Source organism: Macaca thibetana, chromosome 1 (assembly GCF_024542745.1).
Source record: "Macaca thibetana thibetana isolate TM-01 chromosome 1, ASM2454274v1, whole genome shotgun sequence".
Classification (NCBI taxonomy): Eukaryota; Metazoa; Chordata; class Mammalia; order Primates; family Cercopithecidae; genus Macaca; species Macaca thibetana.
Window position 1 is genome coordinate 90593176 of NC_065578.1, and position 12329 is coordinate 90605504.

Consider the following 12329-nt stretch of genomic DNA (forward strand, 5'->3'; position numbering starts at 1 on the left):
TCATTAACAAAACACAGTTTTACATTTTATTTACATGAGTGAAATTTCCCCCATTGCTATTCAAATAGCAAGAAAAGAATCAAGATTTGTTTGGTAAAGCAATTTTGTTTTAATTTATTTTTAATTCTTAAAATATTCCAGTTTTAAATGTTTCTAAATTTCTTTAAGCATTCCATTTACTCTTTTCTGATGTAACCATTTTGTTTGATTTTGCTGTGTTTTGTTTCATTGTGTTTCAGACTGACATAAGGTCGTGAAATGATGTGCTTTAGAAAACCTGTGGGTATCTTTTTTGATCATCAGAATCATAATAGTGCAGGAGTGATTCAAAAAAAGCTTGACCAGCTTTTCTGTGAACTGACAGGACAAAGCTAAAAAGCACTAAAATGGAAACCTAATGTGCCATATTAATCTCACACACGTGCACACACACTTACACAATTATGTATTTTTGCAGACTATTTATGCTCCATTTTGCAATCTTGGCATTAGGTTACCTGTAAAATCATAAACTGGTTTCTGTTGCACACATGCATGGAAAAAGGAAGACTCACTGGCCACACCAAGAGTGCTCATCTGGTCAGGATGAAAACACAGTAGCTTTTTCTGCTTCATTGTTTTGATACTGGCTACAACTTTTCATCTGTTCTTTCAAAAATTTCTTAGATTTAGGGAGTAACTCATATGTTCTGCTAGCTTTGTTTCTCCTTTTGCTGACATTTCTCGGGAGCTAATTTCTTAGGCTATTTAAATCAGAATATACCATTGGGGTGTAAGAAAGAAAGAGATAAGGCTAAAGAGGCTATCTCTGAGAGAACAATAATCATTCAGATTGTTTTAAAGTGAGAATAGGATAAAATTTGTAGGCCTGAAGAAAATAGGAAAAAAAAAATATATATATGTAAATGTCCAATCTGCCCTAACCTATAAAATCTGATTTACCTACCTCATTTAATAAATATTAATTTTGCACTTTCTAAAGAACATAAACTTTCCTCTAAATTTTATATGGTGTTATAGGGTGAAAGTTAAACAGTGTCCCCAAACCAAATCTCTGTTAAAATGTATTTAACGCTTAAAGATGAGAGTAGGAAAGATGGCACAAAGTAGGCACCCCAGCTCTTTCTGTGTGGGAGTGTTCAATGTCAACTTCTTATGGCACTCGAAACGAGGAAACTTATGAACCAGCACTGAGCTGGAGGGATTGCTGGACGGGCAGAACACAGCAGGTCCACTGTAGTCTTAGGAGGGCATCTAGCTGAATCAAAACTACCATCTTCTGGAATCCTAATACGTCCATATTCTTGTTCCTTTCATTCTGTCTACTTAATCACTCTAAGTGCCAGGAACCAGGAATAATTTCTGGGGTGGCTCCAGGCACAAAAATGTTAACAGCCATGCAATTTGATAAAGCAAAACGAGTTGAAGGCATTAGTCGAAAACTCTAAAATGTTCTAAGGAACTCAAACAACTCAATAACAAGAAAACAAATACCAATTTTAAAACGAGCCAAGGATCTACATAGGCATTTCTCCAAAGAGAACATATAAATGACCAACAGGGATATGAAAGAAATGCTCGATACATTAATTGTCAAGGAAATGGAGTTAAAACCACCTGTTAGAATGGCTATTATAAAAAAGACAAAAGATAAATGTTGGTGAGAATGTGGTAAAAAGGGAACTCTGGTAGAATGTTGGTGGGAATATAAATTAGCACAGCCATTATGGAAAATAGTATGGAGGTTCCTCAATAATTTAAAAATAGAACCACCATATGATCCAGTATTCCCACTTCTGAAAATGATATCATTACGTCAAGAGATACCTGCACTTCCATGTTCATTGCAGCATTATTCACAATAGCCAAGATATAAAATCAACCTAGTTTAACAATGGATGAATGGATTTTAAAATGTGCTATAATAATAATGGAATACTATTCAGCCTTTAAAAAAAGGGAAATCCTCTCATTTGCAACAACGTGGATAAACCTGGAGGCCATTACGCTAAGTGAAAGAGGTTGGGCATAGAAAAACAAATACTGCCTGATCTCACTGGTACGTGGAATCTAAAAATGTTGAACTCATAGGGACAGAGTAGAATGGTGGTTGCCAGGGGCTGAGGCAGGGTGGGAAGCAGGAATGGGGAGATGTTGGCCAAAGGGTACAAAGTTATAGTGTAACAGAATGAATAAGTTTTGGAGATCTACGGTATAGTACGGTGATTATAGTTAATAATAACGTATTGCATACTTGAAAATTGCTATAAGAGTAGATCCTAAATGTTCTCTCTCACACACAAAAATGTAAGATGATGGATATATTAATTTGCTTGACTTAATCATTTCACAATATACACGTACATCAAAATATCACATTGTACACTATAAGTATATAATTTTTATTTGTCAATTATACCTTAATAAAGCTAGGAGAGAAAAATACTTAAAAATGTCGAAAATCCTGACTAATGAAGCCCCTCACCCTCCAAGTGTCAGAAGTAATTTCCCAAGTAGTTCAGCTCTCTCACAATACAATGGGAGAGGGGCTGCCAGAAGCCACTGGGAAAGACAGGTGATCAATACCCACAGTGCAAGGGTTGTAGCCTCCCAGTCTATCTTGATCACACTTAGGAGGAATTGAGTTACGGGCATCAAAGTGAATGAGATTTTGCTGTTGGGCAGCTATCAATGCCTTTCATTTGGATCTGTCTCTTATTTGGAAGTGTCTGGGAAGATGTAGCCACTGGCTGAGATTTCTTCTTAAGGCTGCTCCCTGGGATCCGGATGTGTCCCCAACACCTCCACTGGAGCCACAGTTTACTTTTTAGTAAAAGTGAGGAGGAGACAGGCATTGCTATCACAGAGCCTGTGGGTCTCTGATGCTGAACTGAGGGTAATTAGAAAGGTCTTTTCTTTGCTACTACATCCAGTTTGAACATTTTATGGTAGATATGTACCTAATAATTGCTTTTCTAATGCTCATTACAGCTTTCATATTCAGACATTAAAAGCTTAATTCTTTACTAATGTCTTGTGGAGTATATATGAATGTGGCAATAGTTTCATTATAGATTAAAAACATGTATCATTTCTAAACAGCCAGAAACTAGTATCAGCAAAGACCCATATATATTATTTAAAATAATTTAATTATTTTTGCAGTCAGCTTTAACTAAGACTTTTCACTTCTCTGCATTTAAAGATACAGGCAATAATTTACTGTTTGGAAAAACTGATCCAAGATACGAGTTTTAAGATATTGTCTATGTCTGATCTGTCTTTTCCTTCAGATTCTCTACCCAAAATTTCTTCATAATATTCCTATACTCTTCAGATAAACTAGAAAAAAATCTAAACCTTGAATTCTGCTTTTCAAAGGGTCTATCAGGAATGTGCTAAGCAATGGTCAATTTACAACAGGATTAAAAACTAAATTGGCATCTCATTCAAGTTCCACACTGTGGCAAATTAGAGCAGCTATTTAATACATGTTGCCAGTGGACTCAGTTCTACATCGGTTATGCTAATGTAAGTCTTGCTATTCTCCATAGCTACAAAATATTGCTCTAACCTAAGCCATGTCTGTAGCCAGTGCATACTATGGGTAGTTGGGAGGGCTCAGCTAGGGTAGGACAGCTCCCCCGGCCCACATGAGACTCCTGTAAGCCCAGGTGAAAGACTTCGTCCTCAGGTAGGCCTATCCTGATGAGTGATAACTTTGGCTGGCTTCACCACCACCAGCAGCCACCCATGCCCACCTGCGTTATGTTCAACCTTATCTTATTTGTATTGATCTTAAGAGGGATCCTGTGGAAATACAGTGTCTGGTTCATCTGAGAATTCCCAAGAGCTCACTAAGTATTTATTGAATGAATGAACAAATGAATGAATGGTGTCAGACCTATTACTATGGCCAATGCTACCTCCAATTTTAAGCTACAGAGAGTAGCTTAACTTATTAAGTAGCATTATTTCCAGCATTCTTCTGCTTATTTAACCTTCTGCTGTCTAGATTTTACTTTATTGGAACAGTTTTCTCTGACAGTGTGAAGAAGAGTATAAGAAGGATCCCATGAGGAATAAAGTGGGGTGGGGGCTGGGGTGGGGGCTGGGGTGGGGGTTGAAGCAAGGGACAGATATAACTCAGAATGGTATGATTCATTCAACTGAAAACAAAATAATTTCAAAATTCTAAAGAAAATGAAGTGCAATTGTGTTAAATGCTAGTTATTCATAAGCAATTATTATAAACAAATATTTATGTGACTTAAAACAAAAATATGTCTACTAGAAGTCTAAGAATTCCTTTTTCAATAATCCTAAATTACATTTTGCTTAGAAGAGGTGTTTTGTTTACTTTTCCGAGTGATTTTCTCCACAATGCCTGAACTATACATGATTTGTGTGAGCAGGATAAGCCGTTCCAGCTGTTCTGAATTAGCTTAGTCACCAGTCTAGTGAGGTCATCCATTAAATACCCTGGTTGTTGGCAATTCGTTACCTCTGAGCTCTTTAAATTAAATAGCACTGCAGTTCATTCCGAGAGGGGTCAAATCACTTAGCAGAGCATTAAAAAGAGAGGATATGTCACTGCTACTCTTAATCAAATTCTTTCACTTCTTTTATTCTTTTTCATTCTTGGCTGCAGGTGTCTAAATTCATCTTCAGGGATAAATGGTCACTAGTTATTTATCAAAGCATGAGTCCTTTCTTCAGGGTTCACGCTCCTGCTATTTTGAACATGCATTGGACTTCAGATTATAAGTCAGGAACTGAACTACATGTTTTATACGTCTTATTTATTTTACAACAGATCTGTAGAGTGGATATGATGTCCCAATTTTACAGGTTAGGAAAAAGGTTCAGAGAGGTAAACAATGTTTATAACAGTGTAGCTATAAAAACAAGATTCCTGAAACCTTACCTCAAACCGCAAAATGTGAGAATCAGAGATTAACACCACAACAAAACAGGACTCTGAATTCCCTTTTGCTGTAGTAAATCCCGAAACTAGCTCTCTCTCCTTCACTTTTTAGGATACTGAAATTTTCCATCTAAAGCTAAGGTTTCTTGATAAATTTCAAGAAGCAGTTTTCAAAATTTAACTCACAGGCTCTCTGCATTTTCATGCTTTGAGATGTCTGTGTCTAACAAGTTTTTAGGGACTCTCTTTCCTTTCATAGAGCCCAGTAGTAAACCACAAACTGGTGGGTTAGCTCCAACAGCAAAGTGAGAAGTACAATCACAATATGTTGTTCACTTTCTTTAATAGTACACTGTGATTTTAGCATAATCAGCATGACCTTTATGGTACCAATAGCTAGAGCTTGTTTCCATTAGTTTCTTAGCCTCCAAGCACAGATCTGACAAGAGACTCATTTAATGTGATGTAAACCAACAGAGCTCTTAATAAATACTACTTGTTACCAGAAAAAAAAAATAACACAGGAAACCCCAAGCCCTTCATAATCAAAGCATCTCAGTTCAAAGCACTGTTGTCAATGGTTTTAGGTTCTGATAATTGACTTGGATCCTTCAGAACCTCTAGGATTTGTGCTGATGATATTTTCCCTGAACGACTTCTCATTATGGTCACTGAAATTTACTAATCATGTACTATGTGCCAAGGCTCATTGGTAGGAAAGACAGCCCAAAAGCATGATTGTAAACAAAGCAGTGGAAGGGTAGATAGAAGTGGATTCAGATTGCTACAGAGGCACAGAGGGAGGGAAGGACCTGCTGCCTAGGATGGAGAGGAGGAGTGTATTAGTCAGGATTCTCTAGAGGGACAGAACTAATAGGATATATGTGTATATGAAAGGGAGTTTATTAAAGAGAATTAACTCATGCTATCACAAGGTAAAGTCCCATGACAGGCCATCCGCAAGTTGAGGAGCAAAGGAAACCAGTGGTGGATCAGTCTGAGTCTCAAAACCTCAAAAGTAGGGAAGCTGACGGTGCGGTCTTTAGTCTATAGCTGAAGGCCTGGGAGCTCCTGGCAAACCACTGGTTTAAGTTCAAAAGTCCAAAAACTGAAGAACTTGCAGGAAGCATCCAGCAAGGGAGAAAGCTGAAGGCCTGAAGATTCAGCAAGTCTCTTCTTCCATCTTCTTCTGCCTGCTTTATTCTAGATACACTGACGGCTGCTTAGATGGTGCCCATCCAGATTGAGAATGGGCCTGCCTGTCCCAGTCCACTGACTCAAATGTTAATCTCTTTTGGCAACACCCTAACAGACACATCCAGGATCAATACTTTGCAGCCTTCAATCTAATCAAGTTGACCCTCAATATTAACCATCACAAGGCAAGAGAAAGCAGGGGGTGCAAGAAGGTGGGTACAACATACACTTTTTGTGTATGTTGTTCTAACAATACCCATCCACCTACTCTGCCCTGCAGGTAGGTGGATGGGTATTGTTAGAACAACATACACAAAAAGTCAGAAGGTCAAGGACACACACAGAGTCAGAGATCAGTCAGGTTTGTGGAGGCGCCAAAATTTTGATGTATGAAGTGAAGGGAGAGATTTGTGTGAAACTAACAGTTGAAAATGGCCAGAAAGACAGACAGGGATGGACTGTAAAAGGTCCATGAAAGAACCTGAAGCCTCCCAAGAAGGCTGCCCTAAAGCTCATGCCTGTTAGGTGAAACCACCCTACAATTAGGTGTAGGGTGACATCTCACTAATGAGGACCCTTAGTAGAATTTAAAATTTATGCTGAATTCCACTTTTTGTTTTTGAGACAGGGTCTTACTCTGTCACTGGGGCTGGAGTACAGTGGTGCAATCATGGCTCACTGTAGCCTCTAACTCCTGGGTTCAAGCGATCCTCCCACTGCAGCCTCCCAAGTAGCTGGGACTACCGGCACATACCACCAGTCCCAGCCAATTTTTTGTACTTTATGTAGAGATGGGGTTCTGCCATGTTGCCCAGGCCAGTCTTGAACTCCTGGACTCAAGCGCTCCACCTGCCTTGGTCTCTCAAAGTGTTGGGATTATGGGTGTGAGCCATGTGTAATAACACCTGGCCTAAATTTCACTTTCTAATGAAATGTGTTAGAACAAGATTCCATAGCTACCTCAGAGGAGACAACACATACAGCACATAAGACCTTGCTATGCTCGCCTTCTCAGATGAGGAAAGGTGGACAACCAAGCTGTTAAAGAGACCTTGTCAGAATTAACTTGGGAAAACAGGGGCCTTCATAAAAACAGAGATGGAGACACCTATAGCCAAGATCCTTGGAGACTTCAGGAAGGGCAGTTGCCTAGTAGTTTCTTAGCATAAGGCCATACTGGCCCCAGGCAAATGAATGTGCATGGACACTTAAGAGAGGTATAGAGGCTCAGCCTTAAGTATGTCAGTTTAAACGTTTTAATGCTATCTAAACTAACAGGATACACAAAAATCCTCTGCATGTGGCCCCGGAGTGCACAGGTTCTTACAAGTCCCGCTTCTTCTAGACTCTTCACAGAACACAGATGCCAACGTATGGTTCCACAACCCCATTAAAAAGTGGGCAAAGGATATGAACAGACACCTTTCAAGAAAAGACATACATGTGGTCAATAAGTGTATGAAAAAAGCTCAACATCACCAATCATTAAAAAATGCAAATCAAAACCACGAGATACTATCTCACACCAGTCAGAATGGCTACTATTAAAAAATCAAAAAATAACAGGTGCAGGTGAGGTTGTGGAGTAAAAGAAACGCTTATACGCTGTTGGTGGAATTATAAATTAGTCCAACCATTGTGGAAAATAGTGTGGAAATTCCTCAGAGCTAAAAACAGAAATACCATTCAACCTAGCAATCCCATTACTGGGTATATACCCAAAGGAATATAAATTGTTCTATCTATACCCAAAGGAATATAAATTGTTCTATCATAAATACACATGCACATGTATTTTCACTGCAGCACTGGTCACAATGCAAAGATATGGAATAAACTTAAATGCCCATCAGTGATACACTGGATAAAGAAAACATGGTACATATACACTATGGAATACTATGCAACCATAAAAAAGAATAAGATCATGTCCATTGCAGGAACATGGATGAAGCTGGAGGCCATTATAGTTAGTAAACTAACACAAAAACAGGAAACCAAATACCGCATGTTCTCACTTATAAATGGGAGCTAAATTATGAGAACACATGAACACATAGAGGGGAACAACAGACACTGGGGCCTGTCAAAGGGTAGATAGTGGGAGGAGGGAGAGGTCAGGAAAAATAACTACTAGGTACTAGGCTTAGAACCTGGATAATGAAATATAACCCATACAGCAAACCCCTGTGACATGAGTTTACCTATATAACAAACCTCCACGTGTAAACCTGAACTTAAAATAAAATTTCAGAATAAAAATAAATACATAAAAACAAATTTCTGGCCTCATTAAAATTTGAGTTAAAACTATGATTCATGAGCAACTTTTGTTGTTAGAGAAAATTATTTATTTTCACGACCCAAGTTGAACTCTAGGCTGTGAAGAGAAAGCTTCACAGAGAGGCTTTAGAAGGTCCTCAAGGAACCTCCGCTTTCCTTTGGTGGGTGTTTGTTGTTCCTTGTGTAGCACTCACTTCCCCTTCTTCTAATGGCTCCTTTAGGGCATGTCCTTTCCCCATGGCATGCAGTCTTGGGATGGTCAGCAAAAGTGTCCTATCAAGGACACGTGGATCAAGCTAGACCTATCGGTTTCCTAAAAATTAAATATTGAGTAGAATGACAGAAGAATAGGAAATTGTTGGGGTTGATTCTATTTCTCACTCTTTCTCTCTCTTCTTCCCTCCTTCCCTCCATCTGTCTTCTTTTCATTGTGTTAAGTTAGCCAGGAATAGTTTCTATTGCTTGCAACAAAAAAATCCTAAATGATAAATTGCAGTTCATGCATCTCGGTACCTTGTGAATCTAGTTTAACCATCAGGAGGGCAGCCACAAGGGTAAGACAGATGAGGGGAACTTGCAGAGACACCATGTTTATAGCTTTCTAGAAAGCTCACTAGATTTCCAAGTTGCTTCAAAATGGCATATGAGGAAGAGGAAAGGGATAGTAGAAGACTGTATAGAATGGAAAATCCTTCAAACATGGGCCAGTGGAGGCTATCCTGGGCACTAATTCAAGTTATGAGAAGCATTATGAGCAAGGCACAGCAGTCAGAGGACAGGACCATGGAGCAGCTGAGACACTGCCATGACTCAGGTAAAGGCAGAACAATAAGGTGGAGTCCTTACACTAAGGTGCCATTCAGGAAATATTTAGGGCAATATCAGATGGATGAGGCAGAGCACCCTGGAGCAACCAGCCGCAGCCACCAGGGAAGACATGGAAGTATTGACTGCAGCAAGTGCCAGAATTGAGGGCTACTTGCTCAGCCATTGCAGGAGGCTTTCTGTCATTTCTGACCTGGTGTCTTCACTGACTGTCTTCCCAGAGAGAATGGGAAATCCAGGTGCCTCAGAGGCTCCTCTGTATCACTGCTGTTGCCCTCTGTCAACCTAAATAACCAACAGAGGATGCCTCTCTAAAAGAAAATGCTGCTTATTCAGAAAAAGGGCATTTCAGTATGGGAGCCATAGTAAACAATGCATGTATTCAGGGAGGTAAGAGGTACTTAAAGAAAACTAAAGATAATTACATAATAGTTTTGAGATAATCATCCTTGGCTAAAGGGTCAGTAACAAGGGTGACAGCAGTCTGAGTTTGGGCAGGCAGTTGATGAGCAGATGTTCTCATAGAAAATTTTTGTGTGTGAGTTTGCGATGGCCTCTGTGCAAAGTTGTGTTTTTTTCAGTCTCTTGAGATAGTTTTTGTTATCAGACATTTATGTATGAGAACTCTCTCTTAGTAGCCTTCCCCAGCTCTATTTGTCAAGGTTTTTTCAACACAAGTGACTTCATTTTGATTCTGACAACTTTCACACTTCTAATGACTGGGAAGAGACCCCACTTTCAGGACTCTTCAGGGTCTTCTGCAACCTCCATATTCGGACCTACAAACAGCAGGATCTTCCAGGACCTCACATTATGGAGTAATTCTTTTTTTAATTTTTATTTATTTATTTTTATTGTACTTTAAGTTCTAGGGTACATGTGCACAATATGCAGGGTTGTTACATATGTATACATGTGCCATGTTGGTGTGCTGCACCCATTAACTCGTCATTTACATTAGGTGTATCTCCTAATGTTATCCCTCCCCCTTCCCCCCACCCCACGACAGGCCCCAGTGTGTGATGTTCCCCTTCCTGTGTCCAAGTGATCTCATTGTTCAATTCCCACCTATGAGTGAGAACATGCAGTGTTTGGTTTTCTGTTCTTGCGATAGTTTGCTGAGAATGATGGTTTCCAGCTGCATCCATGTCCCTGCAAAGGACAAAAACTCATCCTTTTTTATGGCTGCACAGTATTCCATGGTGGATATGTGCCACATTTTCTTAATCCAGTCTGTCATTGATGGACATTTGGGTTGGTTCCAAGTCTTTGCTATTGTGAATAGTGCTGTTGTGAATAGTGCTGCAGTAAACATACATGTGCATGTGTCTTTATAGCCGCATGATTTATAATCCTTTGGGTATATACCCAGTAATGGGATGGCTGGGTCAAATGGTATTTCTAGTTCTAGATCCTTGAGGAATTGCCACACTGTCTTCCACAATGGTTGAACTAGATTACAGTCCCACCAACAGTGTAAAAGCGTTCCTATTTCTCCACATCCTCTCCAGTACCTGTTGTTTCCTGACTTGTTAATGATAGCCATTCTAACTGGTGTGAGATGGTATCTCATTGTGGTTTTGATTTGCATTTCTCTGATGGCAAGTGATGATGAGCATTTTTTCATGTGTTTGTTGACTGAATAACCGTCTTCTTTTGAGAAGTGTCTGTTCATATCCTTTGCCCACTTTTTGATGGGGTTGTTTGATTTTTCTTGTAAATTTATTTGAGTTCTTTGTAGGTTCTGGATATTACCACTTTGTCAGATGAGTAGATTGCAAAAATTTTCTCCCATTCTGTAGGTTGCCTGTTTACTCTGATGGTAGTTTCTTTTGCTGTGCAGAAGCTGTTTAGTTTAATTAGATCCCATTTATCAATTTTGGCTTTTGTTGCCATTGCTTTTGGTGTTTTAGACATGAAGTCTTTGCCCATGCCTACGTCCTGAATGGTATTACCTAGGTTTTCTTCTAGGGTTTTTATGGTTTTAGGTCTAACATTTAAGTCTCTAATCCATCTTGAATTATTTTTCATATAAGGTGTAAGGAAGGGATCCAGTTTCAGCTTTCTACATATGGTTAGCCAGTTTTCCCAGCAGCATTTATTAAATAGGGAATCCTTTCCCCATTTCCTGTTTTTCTCAGGTTTGTCAAAGATCAGATGGTTGTAGATATGTGGTATTATTTCTGAGGGCTCTGTTCTGTTCCATTGGTCTATATCTCTGTTTTGGTACCAGTACCATGCTGTTTTGGTTACTGTAGCCTTGTAGTACAGTTTGAAGTCAGGTAGCGTGACGCCTCCAGCTTTGTTCTTTTGACTTAGGATTGTCTTGGCAATGCGGGCTCTTTTTTGGTTCCATATGAACTTTAAAGTAGTTTTTTCCAATTCTGTGAAGACAGTCATTGGTAGCTTGATGGGGATGGCATTAAATCTATAAATTACCTTGGGCAGTATGGCCATTTTCATGATATTAATTCTTCCCATCCATGAGCATGAAATGTTCTTCCATTTGTGTCCTCTTTTATTTCATTGAGCAGTGGTTTGTAGTTCTCCTTGAAGAGGTCCTTCACATCCCTTGTAAGTTGGATTCCTAAGTATTTTATTCTCTTTAAAGCAATTGTGAATGGGAGTTCACTCATGATTTGGCTCTCTGTTTGTCTGTTATTGGTATATAGAAATGCTTGTGATTTCTGCACATTGATTTTGTATCTTGAGACTTTGCTGAAGTTGCTTATCAGCTTAAGGAGATTTTGGGCTGAGACGATGGGGTTTTCTAAATATACAATCATGTCATCTGCAAACAGGGACAATGTGACTTCCTCTTTTCCTAATTGAATACCCTTTATTTCTTTCTCCTGCCTGATTGCCCTGGCCAGAACTTCCAACACTATGTTGAACAGGAGTGGTGAGAGAGGGCATCCCTGTCTTGTGCCAGTTTTCCAAGGGAAGGCTTCCAGTTTTTGCCCATTCAGTATGATATTGGCTGTGGGTTTGTCATAAATAGCTCTTATTATTCTGAGATACGTTCCATCAATACCGAATTTATTGAGACTTTTTAGCATGAAGGGCAGTTGAATTTTGTCAAAGGCCTTTCCTGCAT